The sequence below is a fragment of the Lissotriton helveticus genome, chromosome 1_1, assembly GCF_964261635.1.
Source record: "Lissotriton helveticus chromosome 1_1, aLisHel1.1, whole genome shotgun sequence".
NCBI lineage: Eukaryota > Metazoa > Chordata > Amphibia > Caudata > Salamandridae > Lissotriton > Lissotriton helveticus.
In genome coordinates, this window is record NC_136057.1 from 173,673,135 (window position 1) to 173,700,228 (window position 27,094).

Consider the following 27,094-nt stretch of genomic DNA (forward strand, 5'->3'; position numbering starts at 1 on the left):
TACCTGTATGATATGTTGTCAGTTTAATCCAGGTAAAAGTGTCCCGGTGGAACAAGGTGGATTCCAGCCCCCTGACCACCCTTTTGAAGTCCTCCAGATGGATTATATTCAGATGGAGCGATGTCGAGGTTTCAAGTATGTCCTTGTAGTTGTATGCGCTTTGTCCAGGTGGACAGAAGCATATCCAGTCCCAGATTACACAGCCGCGACCACTGCCAAGCAGTTGGTTCGTGAGTTCTTCCCCCGTTATGGACTCCCTAGAGTCGTATATTCTGATAACGGTCAGCCATTCTCATCTGAACTCATGAAGCATGTTTCCCTGTTGTTAGGGTACCAGTGGAAGTTTCATTGTGTACGCCATCCTGAAGCAGCCGGTCTCGTAGAGAGACATAATCAGACTCTGAAAATCCGAATTGCAAAAGTATGCAAAGAAAAAGGTGTGGACTGGCTGGTAGCTCTACCAGTTGCTTTATTTTATATGCGCATGGTCGCACATTCCAGATCAGGTCTGTCCCCGTATGAGGTCGTATTCGGCCGCCCCCCAAATATGTGGGGTACTCCTAGACCCCGAAGTATTACCGATGTTTCAAGTAATATGCTGACAGATTACCTAGCTTCCTTGATGTCTGCCCTCAACTCATGTCGTTCACAGGTTGCCGCCGCATTTCCAGACAATACCGAGGTGGCACCGCATGAAATCGTTCCAGGATCCATGGTGTTGGTGAGGAATTTTGACAGATCAAGTCCGCTGGAGCCTCGCTGGAAGGAGCCCCGACAGGTCCTCCTCACCACCCGTACAGCCGTGAAGTTGGAAGGTCGCAAAGGCTGGGTGCACCTTTCTCATATAAAAAAGTTTTATGGACTGAAACCCGTCTTAAAGAACATTTCCCAGGATTTGAAGGATTGCCAAAGCACCATTTTTAAGGACTGTCCCGCAAAAGACAATGTTACTACACCCCCCCTGTTAGAGAAAACTCCGCAACAGGAGTATAAGTTAAAACTCCGGTCTAGTAAAATAAGTCAGTCAGTTTGATTGTCTAAGTCCTCCCCTAGGTGAAACGGTTAGACTGTTTCTGACATGTATAAAATAGACCCCCATAGTGAGAGAGTTAGTCAAAACTCAATTCGATGTATCATTTTTCTATGTTTCATATTATTTCTCAGCATTATGATTTCCTGCACCAGTTATGCATTTTACCTGTATCTTCCAGTTCTTCATGTAAATATGTCTTCTAATGCTACTGTAGAGCACATGTTTAGTGACCTACCTCCCCATGAACTCTCTTACCGCCTCGCTATGCGAAATAATTCCTTTATCCGCATGTTACATTACTCACACCAGACCAGCAATGCCACTAATTGTTGGGTGTGTGGTCGACTCCCCCCTTTCCAGACACCGAAGGGAGTTCTGCCACTTTTTCCTTATCCATTTTCACATAATGGTTCGTGTGGAGCATGGTCCACGTTAACGTCATCCTCAACAGATATGTCTTTTCTTAACAGTACATGTTTCCCAGACAAGCAAGGTCTCCCCCACAGAACAGGTTTAGATCTAGAAAATGAAGTGTATAATTTAGGTAACTATTCTTCGAATTTCATGGTCCTGAATGTTCAGTCTGATACCACTCCAGACTTACCTACTATTTCAGTATTACCAGTCAAAGGCGAATTATGTGTCCGAAATTATGGTTCTGTACATGTAGGACATAGTGATTGTACTACTATTGTCAAGTATAGTGACAGTGGGAAATCTATTTTCAAAGCTTCACGTCATTCTTATTTTATTTGTGGTCAAACTGCATATGTTCGTCTGCCCCTCGATTGGGAGGGAACCTGTTACATTGCCTTCCTACTGCCACCTGTTTTCCTAGCCCCACCTGATTATCACAGAAACACACATCTAGTACACATTAGACATAGAAGGGAGTCCCCAATTGTCGATTATACTGAAACTGCTCTAGAACAATATACAGATTTCAATAGAGGTTTCTTTTTCTTTATAGGACCTATCCAGAATAGTAAACTGATCCGTAGGTTAACCAGAACCCTCGAAGCTGTAGTAAATGAGACTGCCTCTGCTCTAGGTAACTTAACCGAAGAGCAATCTGCTATGAGATTAGTCGTTTTACAGAATCGTCTCGTCCTTGACGTCATACTGGCCGATAGGGGCGGGGCCTGTAGAGTCATCGGATCTAGTTGCTGCATTTTCATTCCAAATAACGCGCCGTCTGTTTATTCAGCTATAACCAGACTCCATAAAATTGCCCATCTGATACACCAAGATCCAGGCACCTGGACATGGTCCGGTTGGTTCTGGAATATAATTTCCGCATGGGGATGGAAAATATTGTCCTTCCTAGGTATTGCAGTAGCGATCATATTCAGCTGCTGTCTCTGTATACAATGTGGCCCTGCGATTTGCGGCATTTGTGCTACCTCTTGTATTCCTAATCCCAAACCCCGTTCTAAATCCCGTTCCAGGATAATTCGAGACGAGCAAATGATACTGTATGAAATGATAGATGGTATCATGAATATTGATGTTTCCTGATGGAAACGTAGTGACAAGGAGGGAATGTGGAAAAGTAAATTCTGCCATGTTCTGTGTCCCTACGTGTCATCCATCATATGTTATGTGTGCATGATTAAATATGCATATGTATTCCCTATGTTCGATTCAAGACACAATTATAGTTGTGTCCACCTCTAGTATGCCAGTTTCCAGTCCTCGTGAATACTACGAATATCAGGCCTATGTAAAGCTACGTTGCCACGTCTCTCAGTGTGCACGTTATTTCATTGTAAAGTCCCTGTTTCTAGGCCTCAAAAGGGCCTGGACACCAGATTCAGCTCCTGTCTCCTGAAGCCTCGCTGAGGAGCGATACAGCCCCCACCTGTATCCTCGACCCTTCACTTACTTCCTGCCTCGCAGTGCCCGGTTCAGCCTGGCTCTGCCTCTGAGTCTGCCAAGAAAATGTTATGATTCCAGTTATCAGTTCAGTCCTCCTTCTCTGCATTCCTAAGCTACTGAACTGCATCAATAGTTTCCGTCATTGTCTAGCCTTCACGTCTCCACGTTAGAGAAATACTGCATTTAATGGTCATTTAATATTCTTCATCACGCACTACATGTAGAATAATGCATGGTCCAGTCTTAGAATCAAGTTAGCCTTTCCCCTCCTGACTTCTAGTTTATATCAACATGTTCTCTAAACATCGGATACTAGATACTGCTTAGGTACATGTCGCCCTGACTCTCCAGACTTCAGTCTCTGCTCCTAGCACAGAGTTCATAGCCCCCAGCTTCACCTAGTGATACGTCATTGCCAGTTTGCGCGCACCACCAGGTTAGAGGTCCCGGCTCCTCAGGTAGCCCCCTCCATGGTTTCCGCCCTATTCATGACATATTCTGTTACGTTTGCATCACATGTCTATGTATACGCCCTGTTACACCCACTTTCACCCTTATCTTTCGCGACTGCTACGCGTCACGCCTTTTGCTCCACCCACTGCTCCGCCTATCATATGTACTGTAATGCAACTGTTTTACTATATATGCTTGTGTATTGTTATTAAATGCTAGCGCGCTCATCCCAGATCCAGCCCCAGCAGCTGCTGGGCCCTGCCATCCTATTCCTATGCAGGTTGTCCTGTTCCTGTCCCTTATGCTGTAATAAACCTGCGAAACTCCTACTACCTTGAATCTTGACTCTTATTTATTGAGCTATCTGTTATTCATTTATACATTCAAAAATAGGGTATTATTTATTTATTTACCACACCCTGTGTACCTGATCACTAAGGTCTATTAACTCAGAGTCTACGCTTCCATTACCCGGGTCTAGTTCCCGGATCAGACAATTTATGATGAACCGCAGGAGCAGTCCTCTGATGGGAACTTTTCTATTTTTCATGACCTGGACCAGAGTATCCGGACCTTCACCTGTTCGTATGAACTCATAAACTCTATCCAAATGCTTCGTTATATCAGGGACCTTCTGGAGTTGACCCAGGGCTTGTCTTAATCTCTCTGACATCGTGGCCATTGGGCCACTACCGGGTTTGGGGTCGTAAGGACACTCAAGAGGCGGGACATCGTCTTTATCCTCAGCCCCGTTCCCGGACACTCCTAAATCAGAGGTGGAACCACCGGCTACTAGTTCAGGAGCACGTGTAGACGGGCATGTTCTAGGCATGTTAACATAAGCGGGGGGTGGTTCCGACAGATAGGCAGGGAGAAAATTGTCGGGAGCAGTGGGAATTACTTTCACTGGGGATTTGGGATGTTTTTCTATAATTTCTTCTGACAAAACGGGATAAATGCCAGTAACAAGGGCGCTTCTTTCTCTATCTGCCTGTTCAGCTAAAACCTTCTCACCTTCTTCCTGTAATTGCTTTTCTTTAGCCTGTTCCGACATTCTCTTACTTTTCTCGACTTTTCCTAGTTCTTTCTGGGCCCTCCTATGTGCTTCCTTACGCCATAACTCAATGGCTTCTGTCTGTGAGGGCCTCGCCTTTCGTTTCCATAACTCTTCTTCTACTCTCATAATACATTCTATGTCCCAGGTACCTGCGGCGGGCCATCTATGCACCATTTCTAATTTTTCGGTATAGTCTACCCAAAGGTCTAAGAATAATATGGCACTCAATCCATGTTTGTTATACATGAAATGTCCAGGTGTATCTCTAGGCGGGATTTTAACTGGTTTCTCTAATAGATTCTTTTTGGTGCCGATCGTACGTAATTTGGAAAACAGAGGCATTCTTAAACTCAACTAATTACAGTTAAAAAGACTTGGAATATACAAAAACAAAACAAACACTTTATACACTAGAATATAGTGCAACCGTACCGGTCTCACGAATGAGACACGTCTTTACCGTTTTCCAAAAATGGAACCCGTCTTTATACTTTCCCAGTGGTACTCACCAAGAAGCAAAACTTGAAGACCTGGTCATCGGACTCTTGGCGCTTGCGCAGGAATATCGGGGCTCCAAAGACCTCGGACTTGGCGTTCTCACTGGTCGGGCTCTGGGTTGGGACGCTCCGCTATCTTCTTCACTGCCTCGTGTGGATGATCAGTCGCAGTCTGTCTCCTCCTCGTCTCGAGGGAGTTAGCGGGAACACCCCGCTGTTGTGCACTTGAAGTCCGTCGAAAGTATGGAAGGGACAAGGACCCGACTTACATCGCCGGCGCGTAGGGAAGAGGGAGCGTTCCTGTTCAGGCGCCAATTAATGTGGTAAATAAAAACTAATTATTTACGCTGTCGGAATTTCTATAATTACCCAAGAAATGGTAATACATAAAATGAGGAGCAGAGTCCGTGGTCTTCGAGTTGAAAGGGTTTTATTCCAGAACTCGAGTTAAGGGAGAGCTCCTTCACCAAGCGTGTTCAGGAGTAGTCTGCTTTACTTGGAACATAACAGCACTTATATACATTATGAGTACAATCAAAAGAAGGAGTTCCCCCGGACTTGATTCAATCATTCATGATGTAATCATACGGAAGACATAGCATGCTTGTTCTCGTTTAAAGAATAACTTGGATTACATTTACACATAGACAAACATATTGCATTGGAATGATTGTGGTGACAAGTTACAGAGTTACTAGTGACTGGGGACAAAGAATCGAGGCATTGTTACAGGCTCGTTTCTGTCGGAAAGGTAAAGAGGACGAGGCATTGTGCGTTCTTTACTCCTTACACAAGGGCAGTGATGTCTCACAATGGTATAGCTGGGAGGAAGGAGAATGGGCTGTGGTTAACTATTCTTCTTCATGGCTGTCTCATGTGCTTGATCAGGTTTTCCCTTGATTGTTGACCCAACCTGTGGCTGCCCCCGCAAGCTGAGAGATCATTGACGAGCTAGAGCTGCTCGTTCTGTGACAGAGTTGGAGAGGGGGGGGTTTGGCGAGCCAACCATCTTAACTGACTCCGTTCTGGTCTAAGGGAAAATATCGAACGGGACGGAAACCCGTAAGATACACGATGGCTGGCCACTATTTTCTTTGCATGTGCCAGTACAACGAAGAGAAAAATAGGCAAGAGGGGGTATAACAGGGATCTGTGCTTGAAGTAGGAAAATCGGCTTGCCTGGTCGGTGTTAGGGTGAATAGGGTGCATGATGGGACACCAGGCAAAAAAGGGAGTTTTTAGTCAACTTCCACAGGGTGTTGCATGGAAAAACCGACCACAACGCCCATGGAGTGACTCCCGGGCAGAGAGTAAGGAAACGCAGAGATTTGCGCCGAGTCCCCTTACTCATGATTTATGAGGCCACTCAAAGCCACAGTGGTTGCCTTTGTGTGGCTTCATCAATTGAAATGAGAGCCCTGCATCACGCATGTACCACTTTATGTGGTGCAAAAGTGACGCAGGGCTCGCATAAATAAGCCCTGCAGTGTCTGCCATTGCCCCAGCCATACTGTCACTAATTCGCGCCATATACAGGCATGCAGGAAAAACACTACTTCTGGCATACTGGAGGCAAGTGTTATCATCACAGGCACCTGTGACAAAATGCTGGCACTGGCATACTGGAGTTAGTTCTAGGCATAATGGTGCACCCTCCATAAAATACTGGCTTCTAGGCACCCATGGGAAAAGGCTGATCCTGGCATACTTGAGGAATGTTTTGGCATTGGGCACCTGTGGCACTAGCTCATTGGAGATACTTCTTGACATAGGAGAGGCATTCATGGCATAAGGCAAGGGCCACCATGATAAAATACTGGCCCAGAAATACTTGAGATAATTTTGACATAAGACACATATATGTCATTAATTCCAACATTCTGACTCTGGAATATTGTCGGTAATTTTTGGCATAAGGATGCACCTATGGCATATGAGGGGCATGCATGATAAAATGATGACCCTGGAAAAAAGGAGGTCATTTTGACACATGGGAACACCAGTAGCACATTTATGAAAACAATGGGGTCAACTCTTCGATAGCGTCACGTTTCATTGGCTCGGCATACCAAGAAAGGACTTGAATATGAATGATTATCCTATCAGAGTCGATGGCTTTTTAGAAAATGTATGAGAAAATGTGTGCTTTTAAGTACTTTATTTGAGCCCATCTTATGTAAAACTTTCTCAGGGGGAGAACCCCGCAAGTCCTCCTAGAAGAGGTCTGATTCACTACAATTCATGGGAAGAATTACTTTTTCATGTCAGTGAGCTAATATAGGTGGTTTCTAAAACGGACATTTGTCTGTGTTGTGTTATAGTAACCTTACAGTTATGGTACTTTATGTCTTCATGCTTAATGTCATGTGAAACCAGTTCCAGAGGATATTCAAAGTCAAATGTCAAATGATGTCACTTCCTCTAATGTCATTAAGGTCAAAGGGTGTGTGATGTAACTTTCACTACCACTGGCATTTTGGCGAACTGACATCCATGGCGCCAGACCAGTTTTGGCCTACTTAGGCCTCCTCTGTCTCAGTGAGGTCAAGTTTGAGCATTTGCCTTGTTCAAAGACGCCCCCCATACCCCCGACAGAGTGTTGCTTTTTTATTATTTTTCTATCCACAAAGTAAAATATGAACACAGAGAGGCAAAATGAAATAGAAATTATAAAGTGATTTGTGCATCAGAAAATATAAAATCTCATATATTCAGAAAAACACATAAAGTAGACCTTTAAATCCTACAGTGGCAACCAAGTAAAATTCTGAATAATTTTAAATATAAAATACATATCACCTTGCAGCACAGCCTATGGCCCCAGAGACACCCCATGGCCTTCAAGATCTGGTCAAAGCCAGAGAGAAGCCTATAGAGCCAGGCTTTAGTTGGATCCCAAATATACAAAAACTTGGCTCTGTATGAGTCATTTTGTAAGGTGGACATGTCTAGGCCACAAAGGGCGACAAACTCAGACCATCAAGGCTTAATAGATGGACATGCCGCAAAGGTATGAGTCATTTCGGCACCCTCAGAAGTCCAACAAAACAACGCGAGACATTTGTTATACCCCATTTATGTGATGGAGTGGAGTTTGATATAGGTAATTAAGAAGTATGAACTGATGTACTCTGATGCGTGAGAGATTAAGAACCATATGTGCCAACATCTTACTCTTCTGAATACGGTGATATGTGACCACCTGACCTGATCGCCCACCCCATTTAAGGGCCAAATAACAAAATCTAGACTCCCCTCCCTGACTGAGGACTCTGTATGTCATCCTCATGTATCCCTGACTAGGTATCTTCATAAAGTCAAGAAAGTCATTCTATGACAGATCTATTTTTCCCGGTGGGATAGTCTAGTCAGTTTGTCTAGCTACCCTGGTAGTCTACCGTCCGCCACGTATGCCACCTAGGTTCATCGAACGGTTCGCAGAGCTATCCAACGACATACGGTCCCGGTACCAATGTGTGGTGGTGCTGGGGGATTTCAACTTACATTGGGACCTAACTCCCAAAGAAAGCCAGGCCGAACAATTAGAGGAGGCAATAAATACCCTAGGGCTCCTACAACTAGTCCAGGGGCCCACGCACAACAAAGGGCACACCTTGGACCTGGTCTGGTCCTCCCGTCCTTTTGCCAGCCCTATATCTATCAGCCCCTGCCCTTGGTCTGACCACTTCTTACTCAGCGGTCGGCACCCCTTCCCTAAACAAACCACCAAACCATCCTCAGACTGGAACGTGATACAGAGCTGGAACAAAATCTGCGCCGACGACCTGATCACTACCCAAGCAGGGAAACATCGATGCAGAAAGTAATGCCTTGACAGGAAGGCTACAGCTTGCCATCGACAAAGTAGCTCCGACACGCAGGGTTAGAATCTTGGACAAGGGCAAGGGGGCCCCTTGGTTAAATGACAACTTAAGAACCCTGAAACAAATCCTCTGTCAAAGCGAGAGCCTGGCGGAAAACTTACGACCCATGCGCCGGCAGGAGTACTGTATGGCCTTGGCAATTTACAAAAAAGCAATTTTATCACGCAAAGCGGAATTCTACGAGGCTAAAATTATGGCCGCTGATAATAAACAAAAAGAGACCTTTAGTATCCTGAAAGAATTAAGGTAAGTTAAAGAACAGAAACTGACCTTCTACCCAGAAGACTGTAACAATTTTCAGTCTTTTTTCTTGGCGAAGGTCAAAGACCTACTGACGGAAATCCATTCCACCCCTAAGTTCCCATGCACTACACCACCGCCCCTCACCTTCTCTGAACCACTCATCGCCTTCCCTGCTTTAATGCACAACTCCGTGGCCCACATCATTGGGAGAGTGGAATCAGGGTCCTCAACGGACCCCTGCCCGCCCAAAATTTTCAAGATAGCATTCGCCGGCATCGAAAATGAGATACTCTCCCTCCTCAATCGATCCCTTGTCACAGGACATGTGCCTTCCAACTTCAAAGAAGCTCATGTTATTCCTCTCTTGAAAAAGCCCCGGGGCAGCATAATTTTTTTTAAAAACTTCAGGCCAATTTCACAATTACCGTTTCTGGCTAAAGTGCTTGAACAACATGTGCTAAAGTCCCTGACCGACCACATTGAAAATAACCACCTCCTGCAATCAAATCAGGCAGGCTTCAGGGCGCACCACAGCACAGAGTTGGTGATGCTATCGGTCCTAGATGAACTCAGACTAAGGGCCGACAAGAAAAAACCATGTGCCCTGGTCCTATTGGACCTTTCTGCGGCATTTGACACGGTCAATCATGACCAACTAGTGTCCCGGATTTCGGAGCTAGGGATTCAGGGCACGGCGCTGGCTTGGCAGACCTCCTTTCTCAAGGGGCGTTCGCAGAGAACACAATTGAATAACCTCATGTCCGTTCAGGATCACTCTCATGTGGTGTACCACAGGGTTCGGCATTATCCCCACTCCTTTTTAATTCCTACCTCCAGCCCTTGATAGCGGCACTAAACAATATGGAGTGTCAAATCTACAACTATGCTGATGATACTCAAATAATTATTCAGATAGACAATGCCCCATCAGCCCATTCAAGATTTCAAAACATCTTAAAATTCACGGTGAATTGGATGTCGGCCAACTCCCTGAAAATTAACCCAGACAAAACGGAGGTACTGGCAATCCCTTCAGACTCCAACCCGTGGAAGGAGCTCTTCTGGCCACAAGAGCTGGGTACATATTCGGAGCCTACTAGGGTTGTAAAAAGCCTGGGGATCAAAATTGATGCCAAGCTCACCATGACCCAGCAGGTCTCGGCTGTGGTGGGAACATGCACAGGCATGCTGAGACAGCTGTGCAAACTTGCCCCGATTCTCACATTCAATACACTCCGAATGGCAGTTTCCACTCTGATATTATCACGCCTCGACTACGGCAAATCCCTATACTTCGGCCTCCCGGAGAACCTTGTGTCCAGACTACAGGTGATTATGAACGACGCTGCAAGGCTCATTTTCAAAGCACCCAGGAGAGCACATGCATCGCCCCTCCTCAAACAGCTGCATTGGCTCCCCGTCAGACAGAGAGCTGAATTCAAGGGCCTCTGTATTGCACACAAGGCCCTCTACGGCCGAGCCCCTAGCTACATCAAGGACCGTCTCGCCAAATACACCCACAGCAGGGCATTATGGTCCACGGATGCCAGCTTTTTGGCTTGCTCAAGATTTAACATGTCCACGTAAGTAGGCAGAGCCTTCTCACCATCTATCCCCTCCATTTGGAACAACCTGCAGGAGAGTCTTCATAAGGAACCTGCCCTCCTTCCATTTAGGAAAAAATTAAAACCAGTCCTTTTTGCAGAAGCCTGGATATAATCTAATCCCTCTGGCTAGGTTGGACCTCTCTGACAGCGCTCAGAGACCTGCTGGTGATATTGCGCTCAACAAATACAAATACAAATATCTATTAAATCCAGAAATTACATAGTTTCTCAATATTAAAACAAACCAAATGTTTAAATGTAAATCCGTATTCGTAAAGCCCAAACTACTCACCCATGCAGGTCTCAAGGCGCTGGGGGCCGTCATGGAAATTAAGTGAGCTATTGCCCAGAGTCACATGGTGCTGAGCTAAGCTGCCGCCAGAGCCGGGGATCGAACCGTTCTGTTTTGGGAGTTGGTGCTGGGATCTGACCGTGCCCTGTACTTCTTACACATCTATCCGTGGCTTCAGAATAGGAGTGTAACTACCTACTGCATTTGCTACAACCACAATCTACACATTGGTGGGGGGGCGGGCTGAAGAGTGAATGTATTTGACCCCTTGGCACTAGAGGTTGGGGGCCACTTCCTATGATTGGCTCAGCATTACACTAAGGACAGAGATAGTCATCTATCTTTTTTGTGTACCTCAAGTTTTCTAGCAAGTTAAATGAATGCTGGTATTTTGGCTTGGCTTTGATGATCTAGCTGCTTCGAGGGATACCCCACCTGGTTTGAAACGAGGGGCTTTACTGTCCAAAGGGACCTGTCCAAAACCCTCCAACAAAATTCATCCTCAGATGCACTTCAATGGCCTTTCGGTCCTTATGATCTACAGATAAACTCACCATCATCAAAACATCAATGTGATGATGAACACACAGGTAAGGGTGAAGAGAAGTATCCAATGCAAGATAAGAGGGTTACGCAATAAGCAGACCAGAGAGTGAAGAGAAGCCTCCTGTTCATTCCATACACCTCAGCCGCAGCGTACTAACTGCCAGTTCAGGATCGTGCAATAACCAGTCCAGAGAGTGAAGAGAAGCATCAGGTTTATTCCATACACCTCAGCCGCAGCGTACCAGCTGCCAGTTCAGGATCGCGTAATAACCAGTCCAGAGAGTGAAGAGAGGCATCAGGTTTATTCCATACACCTCAGCCGCAGCGTACCAACTGCCAGTTCAGGATCGCGCAATAACCAGTCCAGCGAGTGAAGAGAAGCATCAGGTTTCTTCCATAAACCTCAGCCACAGCGTACCAACTGTCAGTTCAGGATCGCGCAATAACCAGTACAGAGAGTGAAGAGAAGCATCAGGTTTATTCCATACACCTCAGCCGCAGCGTACCAACTGCCAGTTCAGGATCGCGTAATAACCAGTCCAGAGAGTGAAGAGAAGCATCAGGTTTATTCCATACACCTCAGCTGCAGCGTACCAACTGCCAGTTCAGGATCGCGTAATAACCAGTCCAGAGAGTGAAGAGAAGCATCAGGTTTATTCCATACACCTCAGCCGCAGCGTACCAACTGCCAGTTCAGGATCGCGTAATAACCAGTCCAGAGAGTGAAGAGAAGCATCAGGTTTATTCCATCCACCTCAGCTGCAGCGTCCAACTGCCAGTTCAGGATCGCGTAATAACCAGTCCAGAGAGTGAAGAGAAGCATCAGGTTTATTCCATACACCTCAGCCGCAGCGTACCAACTGCCAGTTCAGGATCGCGTAACAACCAGTCCAGAGAGTGAAGAGAAGCATCAGGTTTATTCCATACACCTCAGCTGCAGCGTACCAACTGCCAGTTCAGGATCGCGTAATAACCAGTCCAGAGAGTGAAGAGAAGCATCAGGTTTATTCCATACACCTCAGCCGCAGCGTATCAACTGCCAGTTCAGGATCGCGTAATAACCAGTCCAGAGAGTGAAGAGAAGCATCAGGTTTATTCCATACACCTCAGCTGCAGCGTACCAACTGCCAGTTCAGGATCGCGCAATAACTAGTCCAGAGAGTGAAGAGAAGCATCAGGTTTATTCAATACACCTCAGCCGCAGCGTACCAACTGCCAGTTCAGGATCGCACGTGCTCCTCACTCGACATTCTAAAACTTTGTGACCACAAGGTTCCACTGCTCTAGTCTCCTTTACAATGTTCTGGTATCTTCTACAGTGCAAGTGACACAGGTGACGGACAGATACCACAAGAAGGTTGGAATAAAATTACAATGTATTACGGTACACCCTCCCTCAGTGACATAAAATTCTCTGGCACATAACAAGAACACTTCAGCTCTTATTATTAGGAAATTGGTATCACCGTAGAAGAGACACAAATATGGTGTTTTTCATTAAAAAAAGGATGGACTCACTTTCTACAGTGACCGGATTCATCAGTGGGCCCCACCTCACCATGGATGCTAACATCTTACAGATGGGGGCTCTGCAGATGGCGCGTGACAGGACAAGAAACATGTACCCTCCGGATAGTGACATTTCTGGGGACCAAGGAGAAGTATTAATATTCAGAGAAGGGGAAATATTTTATTGATCCCTCCCAATCGCATGGCTCAAATCAATGCATCTGGGGAACTGTTCAATGCAGGACCCTCATCAAATGAATGGGGTCCTGCATTGAACAGTTCCCTAAGTGTGTTGATCCCGGGGGAGCACCAAAAGAAGGCCTTCCGCCTTTCTAAGGAAGACACCTATTTTCGTCCTTTACTAACTCCATTATGTGCCAATATATCAACTCACATTAGTGGATAAACTAGACTTTGAGGCTTATTATATGGACCTTATCATACCATAACAACTCTTTGTTGGGCTGAGCTCTTCTTGCCAGTTGCTGTAACTAAGATTGACTTTTCTTTTCAATAGTACCCCTGGGCAGTGAGTTTTACCACTCACACTGCTGGTCATTTTGTGCAGCTAGATATAAAGCTATACATTTTGGATGCCTTTATCCAACCTTTTCCTGTAGGTTTTTGGACTTGGGGCCATATGTATCAAGCAAATTCGCATTTGCAAATGGGAATTTGCTACATGGTATGTATTAAGCAAAATCTGGTGCAAAATAAGGAATCGCAAAATTTGCGATTCCTTATTTTGCAATTGCATTTAAGGAAACGCAAATGCAATGTATGAAGCAAAAAAAAATTTGCAAAATGTCCTTAAGGAATCGCAAATTACCACCAACTTCTAGTTGGTGGTAAGTTGCAAATTCTTTGAAAAATGCAAATTTTTTGCATTTTTCAAAGTGCCATGTGACGAATGTATGTGCACCCATGCATATTTCAGGGGTGCAACAGGGTGTCCTTTGGACACCCCTGCTCCCTTGAAATTATTCCCAATTTGCGATTAGCAAATTGCGATTAGCAAATTGCGATTAGCAAATTGCGAATAATTTCCCAATCATTCCTATGGGCCTCCTGGCCCATAGAAATGAATGGGAAAGTATTCCTTAATTGCGATTCGCAATTTGCTAATCACAATTAAGGAATTTTGAGAAATCGCTAAAAAAATGCGATTTTGTACATACATACCCATTTGTGATTCTCAAATAGCGATTTCTTAAAAATCGCTATTTGAGAATCGCAAATGGGTATCTTGATACATATGGTCCTTACTCTGCTAAAGCTGCATTAATTGGGCTTTTCTAATAGTTCATTCTTGTATATTTAAAAGTACTAAACTTTGTTCGAAGATGATGCGCCACAGGGTGAGGTCCATTTTATATTGCACTACCAATAACATCACTTTCTGTGCACTGCATGGTGAGGTGAGCTTCAGGGGAATTGTGCTTTGATCCCTAGGGAACCGGATGCTGGGGTCATATCCTGCTTGTCTTTCCCTGCCGGGTCACTTTCAGTGTACATAGTAAAAAGAAAACATATGTTAGGTCTTGGTTTGGTGAGGACCGTAGGTGATGTAATTTCTGGGTCACGTCCTTTCTAACAGGACGTTCACAAGCTGTTCACCTCCCCGGTTTTTCTGCCCTCCCCCTCCCGGTGCCCTGTAGGGTTCCCCAAGGCTCTTCCCTCTCTCCTCTTCTCTTCAATCTTTATATTCACCCACTTATCTCTTCTCTTCTTCAGCTGGGGGTCTCGGTGTTTAATTACGCAGATGACCTCCAGCTTGTCTTTGACCTTTCTTCTTCTTCTCACTCCCTATCCTTTTTTCGTTCCACCATGGTCTTTATTTCTGGGTGGAGGGGCACCAATCACCTCAAGCTCAACCCAGATAAGACTGAGCTTGTCCTGATTGGCGGCTCATCCAGCCCTTGGTCCTCTGCTTTCTGGCCCCCCTCCCTTGGTCCCCCTCCCACCCCGGTTGCCTCCGTCAAAACATTGGGCATTAAGGTCAGCCAGGACCTGTCCATGCATGGCCAGGTCAGTGCTGTAGTATCTTCCTGTTTTCTTTCCCTTCGGTTGATCCGAAAAATCTCTCGTTTCTTTTCTCTTGAATCCCTTAAAATTATCATTTCTGCCCTCATCACTTCCCGCCTGGATTATGGAAACAGCTTGTTCGTGGGCATCCCGGCCTACGAAACTCGCCGCCTCCAAGCAATCCAAAACCAGGCTGCCCGTCTCATCTTTCACTTGCCCAAAACTCATCACATCACTCCTGTCCTCAAATCCCTTCACTGGTTACCCATTCTGCAGAGATCCTTGTTCAAACTAGGTTGCCTTGTTTACCGGGCCCTTGATCGCTCTGTACCGGCGTTCATCAACTCTCTTATCTCCTCCCACACCCCTGTCCGCACTCTCCGCTCATCTTCTTCTGCCCTTCTCATGGTCCCCCGTTTCCGCAAAACTCGCACTGGTGGGTCTAGATTTTCTGTTCTTGCAGCCCGGTTTTGGAATTCCCTCCCTCTCTCTATGCGTTCTATTCCTATCTTTTCACACTTCCGCAAAGCGCTCAAAACATTCTTGTTTGCCTTAGCCTACTCCTGTTAACCCTCCCTGGACTCGTTTGTTCTGCTCCCCAGACCTCTCAGCGCCAGGAAGCCGTTTGGCCATCGTGCGCTCTATAAAAAATTTCATTCATTCATTCATTCATTCATTCATGGTCCATGGATGAGGTAACTTCCGGGTCAGCCTCTATGGAGACATCAGTTCAGGGGCAGGATCAGCGAGTGAAGTCAGCTCCAGACCAAGGTCCATGGGTGACATCACTACCGGTTCAGCAGGCACGTGTGAGGTCACTTCAAAGTCAGAGTCAATGAAATACGTCACTTCCAGGCGGGACTTACAGTGCATGGAAAAGGAGCATAGCATCATTTATACTACTGATAACTCACAAAGTATTTTTAAGTCACCCAATAGTTTGTGTATTAAAAGGAGCTGTGCTCTATTGGTAAGACTGTTAGCTGTTAAACCAGAGGACACGATTCTTAACCTCTATTCAGCCAGCTGATCACAGGGAGAGGCACAGGGAAGTATTTGGTAGTTTTGAAAAAAATGTGTGTAGCCAGGTGCAGATATTTAGGCTATTAAATCACAGGTACTAAATTTAATAATTCGAGGCCTTCCTATATATATATGGTCTAATTGTATTTCTTTATCTTCCAGTCTTGACTTAAATACTGAATGCGAGCCTCGCCTGCCACCTAATGTCTACAATGAGAAGTGCAGCTTGGAGAGCATCTCTGTGAGAACAGGAGTGAGAGATTCGTGGACGTTGCTGTCCCATGAGGCCCCCAAACAGATTAAGGAGTTTGACCCTATCGTTCTATAAGTGTTTTTATTTTTTATTTATGGTTGTATAGATTCACCATTACAACAAATTTGAGAGTTTTAAAACGGACAGAAATATCAAGTAAAGGTGTCCCCCTCTATAAAGAAGCTCGAAAGCTTTACTGAGACCCTCGGCCTTTCGAAAAAATATGCGAATCAAAGCTCCACGAGAGGGTACATCGGGGCGGCTTTTGGCATGGGCGTGCTGGGCCCAAGCACAGGGCGCTAACCTGCATTGGAGGTGGGGGGCTGTCTGCATAAAGGCCCAGCAAATTGCCACGCCACTCTTCCTTGGCTCCAGTGCAGTGATTTCATATAAAGTGCTCCTAACCGTTTTTAACGTGTGCAGTCCTTGTTTTTAGCATTCTATCAGCCCCTTAACTTACCCTACCGTCTAGATATCACCCCCTGCCGACACACATCAACAGCCCCTGCCCAGTCTGTAGCGTTGTGCTGCAAATCACGACAGACACACTAGGTACTGTTCAAGGAGCCTTTATTCAATGCTTCTGCTCATGACCCCGTCCCTATCCTAACTGCCCCTTTCCTGTACCCGCTCCTCCTCTTCCTGTGGCCCCCTAACTCCACCCACCAAAGACTAGACTGCATACACCTTATTACATCTCCCCCCCTTGTTAACAAAATGAGAAAATAACAAAGTCTGACTTGATTATAGTTCTTCAATTAGCCGTGTAGGTCGGCGAATAGTTCGTTTGGGCCGCAAGAGCACACCTCCATTTTCAGATCCAGCTTCCGTCTGATTCTCAGATATCTGTGCTGCAGAGACAGTTTCAGGCCTCTCTGTAGTCAGCTGGTCAGTCGCTTTGTTGAGGGCATCTTTAACTGCCGGAGTGCACCTTTGAAAATGTGAGACATTGCGCGTAATTCTCTTGTTCTCTGATTCGGCTGTTATCATCGTACCTTTTTGCTGTGTGATTATTAAAGGTTCAGCTCTAAATTTACAGTCTGTTTTCTTCTGTTGTTCCTGCTTGACCAACACCCAGTCCCCTTCGTGAAGGCATGGAAATCTTGCTCTCCGCCGATCGCCGGCGTAGGACTTCATCTTGTTCTTGCGCTCACGGTCAGCAACCACTAACTCCTCGTGTGCACTTTTGGATGACACCGGCATTAAGGCACCTTCCCACGTAGGTATCAATGTCCTGATCGGTTGTCCCAACATGAGTGTGGCAGGACACTTCCCGGTGGTGGCATGGGGAGTGGTCCGATATGCTCTCAGAACTTCATTTAGGGCCGCTTGAAAGTCTTTCTTGTCAAAGGTAGCTTGCTGGAATGTCTATTTTAAGGTAGCCATGAAGCTCTCCACCATTCCATTGGCCTGGGGCCATAGGGGAGTGATTTTGCGATGTCTGAAGTTGAGGTGTTTCGCAAATTCCCCGAAGTCATGTCCGTTGAATGGCGGTCCATTGTCGGTCTTGACTTCTTTCGGAACGCCCCAGGCAGCGAAGACTTCATCCAGAACAGCAATAGTGCTGGTGGCATTGGTGGATGACATGAACTGTGCTATGTGGAATCTGGAATACTCATCCATTATCACTAGGACGTATTTCCCCGACTGAAGGGGTCCATAGAAGTCCAAAGCGAGCTCTTGCCATACACTGCCGGGCAACTTTGACATTCGGAGAGGAGCTGGATGATCTCCTTGATTCACGAGTTGGCACTGAGGACAATCTTTCAAAGTGAGCTCAACCATCTGATCGAGTAACGGGAACCATACTCTTTCTCTGAGCGCTCTTTTGGTAGCTACCACGCCACGGTGACCCTCATGTGCAAGATTGATGACGCCCTGGCGGAGTCGCATGGGAATAATGATCCGTTGATCCCTCAGTAGGAGCCCCTCTGAGGTGGCGGATAGTTCCTCGCTCACGTGTCTGAAAGCCTGCATCTCTTGTCGGGTGTGTGGATCGTCCCAGTCTTCCTCGTTGTCATGGCGCCACCAGTTAGTCTGCAATCGGCACATCACCTTTTGAAGGATGTCATCTTGAGCTGTGGCCTCACATATGGCTTCGAGGGGAACCAACGGAGGTCTGGCTTGGTCCACTACAAAGTAAATGTACTCTTCGGCCAGGGATGGGTTAGATGCCTGCGACACTTGAGGGTGTCTCGACATGTAATCAGCCTGATTAGCTGACTTTCCTGGTTTGTGTATTCTTGCAAACGTAAACCCCAGCGCTCAATTCGAGGTGGCATTTTGGCTCTAGGGTTTCCGAAAATGGTAACCAGCGCTTGATGATCGGTTACTAGCGTGAAATGCTTGCAGTGTATGAAAATATGAAAATGTTCGCAAGCCCACACAACAGCAAGACTTTCTTTCTCCGGTTGAGAATAGGCCTTCTCAGTGTCCGTTAAACTTCTGCTGGCATAGGCCACAATGTGTCTCTAATTCGTGTCGTTGTCAAATTGAGCTAGTATTGCGCCTAGTCCCACTGGGCTGGCATCAACAATGATTTCGGTGTTCCTTTTGGGGCTGAAGTAGGCTAGATTGTCAGCGGCTCAACGGCTCGTTTAATTTCCTGAAACGCCTGCTCACATTGGGCAGTCCAGGTGAATGGCTGCCCTTGTTTGGTAAGAGCACGTAGCGGATGACTGATGGTGGCGTAATCTTTGATGTACCTGGCATAGTAACTCGCCATGCCCAAGAAAGATCTGATGTCACTCACGTCTTGTGGACTTTTAGTGTCGTTTAAAGCTATCACCTTCTCGGGATCAGGCTTCATCTCGGCTCCGGAAAACACGCGTGCCAAGAATTTTAGGGTGGACTGATGGAATTCACACTTCTCTTTGTTGAGGGTGAGGTTGGCTTCCAGGAGAGCATGGCACACCCGGTCTAGGGCTTTGTCATGTTCCTGAACATTTGCACCGTAAACTAAAATGACATCACTGTAGTTTAGTGCATTTGGTATGTGATGTATGGTCTGGCGGATGGCTTCTTGGAAAATCTCCGCTGCAGACGATATTCCAAAGCTAAGTCGCTTAAATCGGAACAGCCCTAGATGGGTGGCAATGTTGTTATATAGCGCGACTTCTCGTGTAGTTCCAACTGGTGGTACCCTTTGTTCAGGTCTAGCTTGGAAAAGACCCGTGCGCCATTAAGATATGAAATCATGTCACTTAAGTGAGGTCCTGGATGACGCTCTCTTTCGATAGCTGTGTTTGGAAGCCTTATATCCACACACAGGTGCACCTTTCCTGGTGTGCCCTTCTTTGGCACGATCACCACTGGTGAAACCCACGGGGTAGGACCTTCTGTCCACTCGATAATGTCTGTTCGCAATAATTCTTGAATTTCATCTTCCACAGCTTGTTGAAGGTGGAAGGGCACTCGCCTGTGGTGTTGTGCGACAGGTCGTATTTGTTCGTTGATATGCAACTGGATCTGGCATTTGGTCATTTTTCCAAGTCCGGAGAACAGCTTAGGGAATTTGTGTATGATGTCAGGATCATCACTCACCCGATACAGAATTTCAACCAGCCGAAGACGCTCGGCAGTGGGTAAGCTGAGGAGACAGTCAGCTTCCGGTCCTTCAATGACATGTATGTGGGCCGGCACAGATGTGGTTTTGTGCTTGAGCGTGGTTGCAAATTTTCCCAGGCAAGGGAGAGGTTTCTTCGACATCCACATGTACACTCTGACGTGTGCCGGGCTCAGGGTGGGTGGCGGCTGCATTTTGTTGTACTCGGTTACGGGGATATAGTTCAGTGATGCCCCACTGTCCAGTACAAACTTGGTTGCATGGGTTCCCACACATATGTCCAATCTGGGGTATTTCTTCAATTGGTCTGGATCAGCTACCATACTGGCATATTCATCAGTATACAGCGATGCTGGAGATGCTGACCTGGATTCTCTGGATGGAGATCTTCTCATCCATTGTGACTTGCGAGACTCTCTGCTAGAGTATGAGGAGGCAGAGGATGACTCTGGCCGATCTTGAACTGCCTTTGCATGATGTCGCTTTGTGACGGGGCGAGAGGATCTCATTGTCTCTTTCGTTCTGTCTTTACGATACTCCCCACAAACAATCTCAAAGTGATTTTCTCTTCCGCACTTTCTACACTGCTGTCCAAGCGCCGGACATGCATCTGTGTGTGGATAGTCCTATTTGCACCTGTAACACCTCAGGGGCGATCTCGTTTCTTGTCTCCACGGCCAGACTCATGGCGTCTGCGCCCCGCATAGCGTTGGCAGGAAGGAGGTATCGATGTCCACCTTTGATCTCGAGAGTGTCTGCGAGTGGTACTGGTTTGTAAGCGATAAGCTTGTTCCTGCCTCTCAACACGTCCCGCCTCCATTTTTCTGGCATGTTCCTCTGCTTGGTCATGGACTTGGGTCATCTCTTCGATTTCGTCTAAGGTATGACTCTTCCATAAAAGCCGCCTTCTGAGGGTCTCTGACTGGCATCCTTCAATGATTCACAGTCTAATGGCATCCTCCGTGGAAAAAGTATCAAATTCACAATAATGGGACAGTCGTCGAAGCTTTGTTATAAACGTACTCATTAGTTCTTCCTTTTCTTGACAGGCTAGGTTAAACGTGTACCTTTCATAATCTACATTTCTCTTAACTAAAAAGTTTTTATTTAAAGCATCTCGCACCTTGGCATATGATTCTGTTTCCGCAGTCGGCAGTTCCTTGATTAGCTTGCCAACTTCTTTCCCAACCAGATTGCGCAACGCGATTAATTTTTCATCTTCATCCGTGACTTTTGATCCTTTCATAAAATCTTCAAAGTCCTCGAACCACTCTTGCCACCTGAGGCCCATGCCACCTCCAGCTATCAGGGCCAGGGGTTCTGGGGCGCGCAGATATGAGACGCCTGCTGTATTTGGCGTGGTCACCGCTGTACCCGCGACATTTCTGTGCGGTGACGTCGACATTTTGATTTATTTCTTTGTCCCTTGTCTTTGCTCGTGTTTCTTTGTCTTGCTTTTATCACTGTCTTTGCCTTTGCTTGTTTCCTTATTTCACCTCTTGCATTTGCTTGTGCTTGTTTGTGTCGACTCTTGTGTTTGTTTTCTCATTTCACCTCTTGCATTTGCATGTGCTTGTTCATTTTTACTGTTGCCTTTGTATATCTCTTACATTTGCTTGTGCTTGCTGCTCGATGTCTGGTTGCCTGACTTCAAAATGGCCTCCCTATGCTTTCAATAGGGACTGGAGCTCACTGCCTGACTTCAAAATGGACGCCGCTATGGAAATCTCGTTTCCTAGGAGATTTGGGCTCATTCAATCTTCCAGGCTCACGTTTCATCAACAGGCACTCACCGGGAGCCGGTCCTTGCAGCAAACAGCACCTCCACACGCTTCCTGGGCACCAGAGCGGCAGGTAGGATCGGGGTGGGCTCCCGACCTTCGTCTCTTCGTCTCTTCCGCCGCATACTCGACCTCACGATCCGGGGTGGGCACCCGATTCTAGCGCTCGACAGCGCTTTCCCGACGGGGCAATTCCAGCGCTCAACAGTGCTTTCCCGACTGGGCTCCAAGCGACCAGCTGGTCACGGAGCGGCGGGCATTTACCGCTGGCCGCTTCACTCTCGGCGGCGGTTTCTGCAGGGCACACGTGTCGCGACGGCGACTTCCTTTAGTGTGCTGCACGGGACGGGTCACTCGTCTCCAGGGGTCCAGGTTGTGGCAGACTGCACCATCCCACCCTCGTCGCCAGCTGTAGCGTCGTGCTGCAAATCACGACAGACACACTAGGTACTGTTCAAGGAGCCTTTCTTCAATACTTCTGCTCATGACCCCGTCCCTATCCTAACTGCCCCTTTCCTGTCCCCGCTCCTCCTCTTCCTGTGGCCCCCTAAGTCCACCCACCAAAGACTAGACTGCATACACCTTATTACACAGTCCAACACACAACTTGGAAACTGCATAGCCGCGTGGTGGATGGTTCCTCAAAATATACCTGTGTTCTGAGCTGGAGAAGGTGTGGAGACGTGTGCTCTGAGACAAGGCGCTGCTTTGAGACAGCCAGCCAGGGACTGGCCTGTGAAAAGGGGTGCTGCCTCATTTTAATCACCAGCACCGGCGAGGGTGGCACATTTCTTTCCACCTGGGTACTATTGGAGCAAGGGCTGTCTCGGGGGCACATCCTGCTGTAATCAGGAAATTACAAAGACTGCAGGTAACTCTTTTAAGACGGTGGCTGCGCAAGACACATGACGCATCAGCGCAAGAAGACGCACGTTTTTTGCGTCTGTGTATGAAAAGGACAGCAAACCCTTCACACAGAGGAGCTGGAACAATTTTCAGAGTGGGGGTACTGCCATTAGTGTTAGATCACTGAAGTCAGAGTGACTGTGAAAAATCCAATCTGCACACAAAGAACAAGTGTAGCAAATTGATTCAGCAAGTGTGTTATGGGTGTGGTAATCAGTGGTTGGCACATTTCAAAGCTCAGTGTCACGAATATATTAATAAAGCAAGGTGTGTTAGAGCTGTTACTTACAGGCAGTATCCTTTCCGTTGAAATGGACACTACATTTGCGGAGATATACAGTTTTACTCATAAAACAATAAAGTGCACAAATGATAATGTGTGGAAATCAAACTTCGGCAATATTAATTATTTGTGCATCACCAAGTCAAGTGTCTTCATTTGTTTTGATCCTATTTTGTTTCCATTTTACTTCAGATTGATAAAAAAAAGTGATATATCTTGAAATATTTGTATAGTGTGAGAGAATTCAATAGATTTACATCTTTGTGCATAATTAACAATGCACTGTATGCATTCACACACACATTTTCATATGTATAAACTGATTTAATGCAAATGATTTAGAAAAAAAAATTCTATGATGTGTATTTTCTAACATGTTTTAGTTAAGCCACATTTCAGTGTAAAACATCATTTTGAGCAAGATGGAAGTCATCTCTGTCCTCACTCTGTGCTTCCCCCTCTACCTTAGCACCCATCCGCTCCCCACATGCGTCGCAGCAACCACTCAAGCTGTAATGTAAAATAATATTTCCATTGTTTTTATTGTTCTGTTCTTGGTGAATTGTCTCCAGCTCAGATGTAACTACCACCATTTTGTAACATCTTCCATTTCTTCAGTGATGTCTAGTCATTCATATAGTGGGACACTGTAAATGTATTTTATTCGCTACGAACATCTCAGGATGATATTAGCGTAGAGGGTTATGAAAAATTATTCATGTAGTGGATTAGTGGTTGGGTGTTAAGGAAACATTTGAGCATATCAACAAGAACCTTATCTCCGCTTTTTTGGCTTTAAAAGCCAAAAAAGCGGAGATAAAACTATTGCCCTATTTACAAGTGGGTGCTAACATGCATTAGCGCATGTTAGCAACCGTTTTCGCGATGCCTCGCTTTGCATCTCTAATGAGATGCAATGTGGGCGTCACTGGGCAGTACTGCATGTAAATTATCGCTGATGTCCACATCGCAATATTTACAAAATTGTCCACACATTTTAGCAGACGTTAGTTTTGGCCGAAAACCACGGTTTTCAGCAAAACTAACGTCTGCTAAAATGCTTACTTATGTATTCTTAATATTGGGGGTGGATTATGCTGATATGACCACAGGGTCGTATCAGCAAGGTTATCGCCATTTTCCATGAAACATTGCTGGAAAACCAGTGATGTTCCATGGAAAACACCGCTATCGCTGGAATAATTATCGCCATTGCGCTCTGCGTTGTTAATAAAGCGCTAGCATGCCGATAATTTCCAGCGATAGCCGGCAAAGAAAATGTTGCGCTAAGTGCAGCCAGCTATAATTATCACTGCCGCTTGATAATATGCGCCCCCACGTGTTTATTTTTCATGTGCTCTGATTTGCTGAAGGCATTATATATTCACTCACACCAGGGTGATTCTGCAGAAATTCTTATTTTCAATGCAAGAATTCTGTATTACAACCCTCGATTTAGGGTATGAGCCAGAAACCTTTCCTGTTCTACTAGGGATGCTGTCAATTCCAATTTTTCTGCCGATTGAAACTTAGAATGTTTTCTGATTTTTGCATAATCTGTATAACTTGGCAATTGAGAGCCTCCTGGCATTGATTTTGTGTACTTATTTTTGAATTTTGTAATAAAACTCTTTAACTTTTAATTGATCTTGAACTCAATTATTTTGTGGGGCCAAATGAATGAATAAATTGTATTTTGATCGATTTTGACATTTTGGGAGGTGCATTCGCGAGGTGAAATGTGCAGCATGAAGTATTGAGGTTAACACCATCTCCAATCCAATAATTGTTGGAAGACTGAGTGATGTAAACTTTTGGGGTAAGTTAATGTTGGGGTACCTTTTACTCCAGTTCATTTACAGATATTTACATTTGGATGCATTTAGGGAAAAAATGACATCCTACAGCCTTTCTTTTCAAATTCCGTGTACCCAACAAGTTTGTCACATAGTTCACTTTACAAAATCCTCTCACTTTGAAGTCACAGAAAGAAAACTAAACACCAATCCCCATTATTAACCAATAAACAGTAATTTGTCAGAAGACATGGCCTGGCATTTGAACTTTGTCTTTGAAGTACCGGAAATGTGACAAGATAAAAACAAACTTTAAAGTCATTTTTATTGGTCATTCCTCCTCCGAACTCCAGCATGATTATTTTGGGTGTGCTGCAGCATGCCCTGCACCCCTACTTACAGCTCAGAAAGAGTAACCCCTGTTGAATAGTGGCGGCTGCCGCATATCTAAAATGTTGGAACAGTCAGGGGCGTTAATAAAATGAAAATAAAAAGACTTAGCTGCCCCTGCCACTGACGCTGCCAGCCGGCTCGTTGCTCCCCTTGTCCTGCAAGTGGATGGGCCTCAAAGCACAGGCTCCCCACCCAATCCAGACGCTGCTCTCATGCTATACCAAGAATGAGAGCAGCTTGTGGATTGGCCTGAGTGGACTGGTCTTATGCTCGCTCAGGCACAGGGAGCCTGGGGCTTTTCTCTAGCTGGGTTAGAGAAACCTAAGTGCACATGTCTGTTTCGCCGGCCTAAGACGACCAGCCAAACCGACATATGCGCTTATAAGTGGCCACGATTCCTCCCGCTGCCATGGCCAGGCCCCACACTATACTCATTGCTTCAGACTCCATCGCGGCTCAGACAACGATAAATGAAATGATAATAACGTGTTATTATCATTTTATTTATCATCTGCTGACTGTGGGCAGTGGGGCAACGCCTCTCCGCCATTGTGCCCCTGCTGCTGAGTATACATGCTACTGAGTCTTTCACATATTTACCAAACTCAGCTCCGTTTCTGGCAAAAACGTATCATGTGTGAGTGAAAGAAGAACAAAACTCAGCTACAAACACAATCAGACACCAAGCGAAGCCTTAAGTACAAAAATGTAAATGCTGGGTCTCATTTGTGTGTTTTTGCCATACGGCAATGCAGCAGGCCTACTTGCTGCGCTGCTCTACGGCAAAAGAAAAGGGCTGGAATGTGCTCTATCATTGAGATATGGCGCATTCCTGTCCTTTTCCCCTGCGCCGTTGCACAATAGGCTACCGTGCGCCAACGCAGGCACCTTTACTCCAAGGGAACCCTTTCTGCACAAAAACAATCACAAGAGGCTTTTTCTATGTGCGATGCAAAACTGCAGCACACATAGAAAAAGGAAAAACTAGGAGAAATAAAGATATTTCTCCTCGTTGTGCCTCCCTCACGCCTCCCCTGGGGAGACGTACGTTTTTGGCGCTGTCTCAGATTTACGATTTCTCGTAAATCTGGGACAGTGTCAAAATACCATGGTTGTTGCTGGGAACACCCCAGCAACACCCATTGCACGCCCCTTTAACGCAGAAAACTGCGTTAAAGGGGACAATATTTACGTGGCAGCATTAAGCCATAAATTGTGGCTTAGTGCTGCCTCGTAAATATGGAGCAGGCTCCTGCGCCACAGAATGTCACAAAAAGTGATGTTCCGACCGCGCAAGGGGCCACATAAATGAGGCTCTAAGTCTTGAGCGCTGAAGAAGCCAAAGTCATTCAGAGGCTCTCTAGGTCCCAAAGCTGTACCTTATACGGGGGGTACTCTAGAACCCAACTTTAGTTTGGTGTGCTCCAGGATCCAAGCTCTAGCTGTGGCAGTCAAGAACCCAGGTAAATTTTGCGGCACTCAAGAACCCGGGTATATTTTGAGGCACTCAAGAACCCAGGTATACATTGAGGCACTCTAGAACCCTGGTGACGGGCGTTTGGCGGGTCCTGTCGACGCCTCTGTGATTTCTCTGGATGGCCGCGGTTGAGCCGGGCTGGGGCTCTCTCCTCCTGATTCGACGGCCACTGCTTTTTGCTACCGCAGGCCCGCCTGCCTCGTCAGAGGCTTTGGCGGGGGTGGGAACTGCGGGCACTGCTCTCCGAAATTATCTGAGCCTGTTGGTTTCCATCCCTGCCAGTGAGGCTCCCCCTCTGGTTTGGGCTCTTCGGCGTCCCGTTCTCTAGACTGTTGCCCTGGAGCCTGTGTCGGTCTCCCTTCGACCTGGGAGAATGGATTGGACACTGTTGCCACCGCTGCCCAGGTCCTGTGCTCACGGACAGCACGGCTGTGCTTCGGAGACCACCTGACCCCCCTTTTGACTGTCTGGCTCCTTTCCCCTTCTTGATCTTCCTCCGTTGGTTCGGCTCCCTGGTTTTCTATGGACTTGGCCCTCGTACTTTTGGACTGGAAATGGTGTGCGCCCCGCCATTTTGGGACCATCTCCTGTTG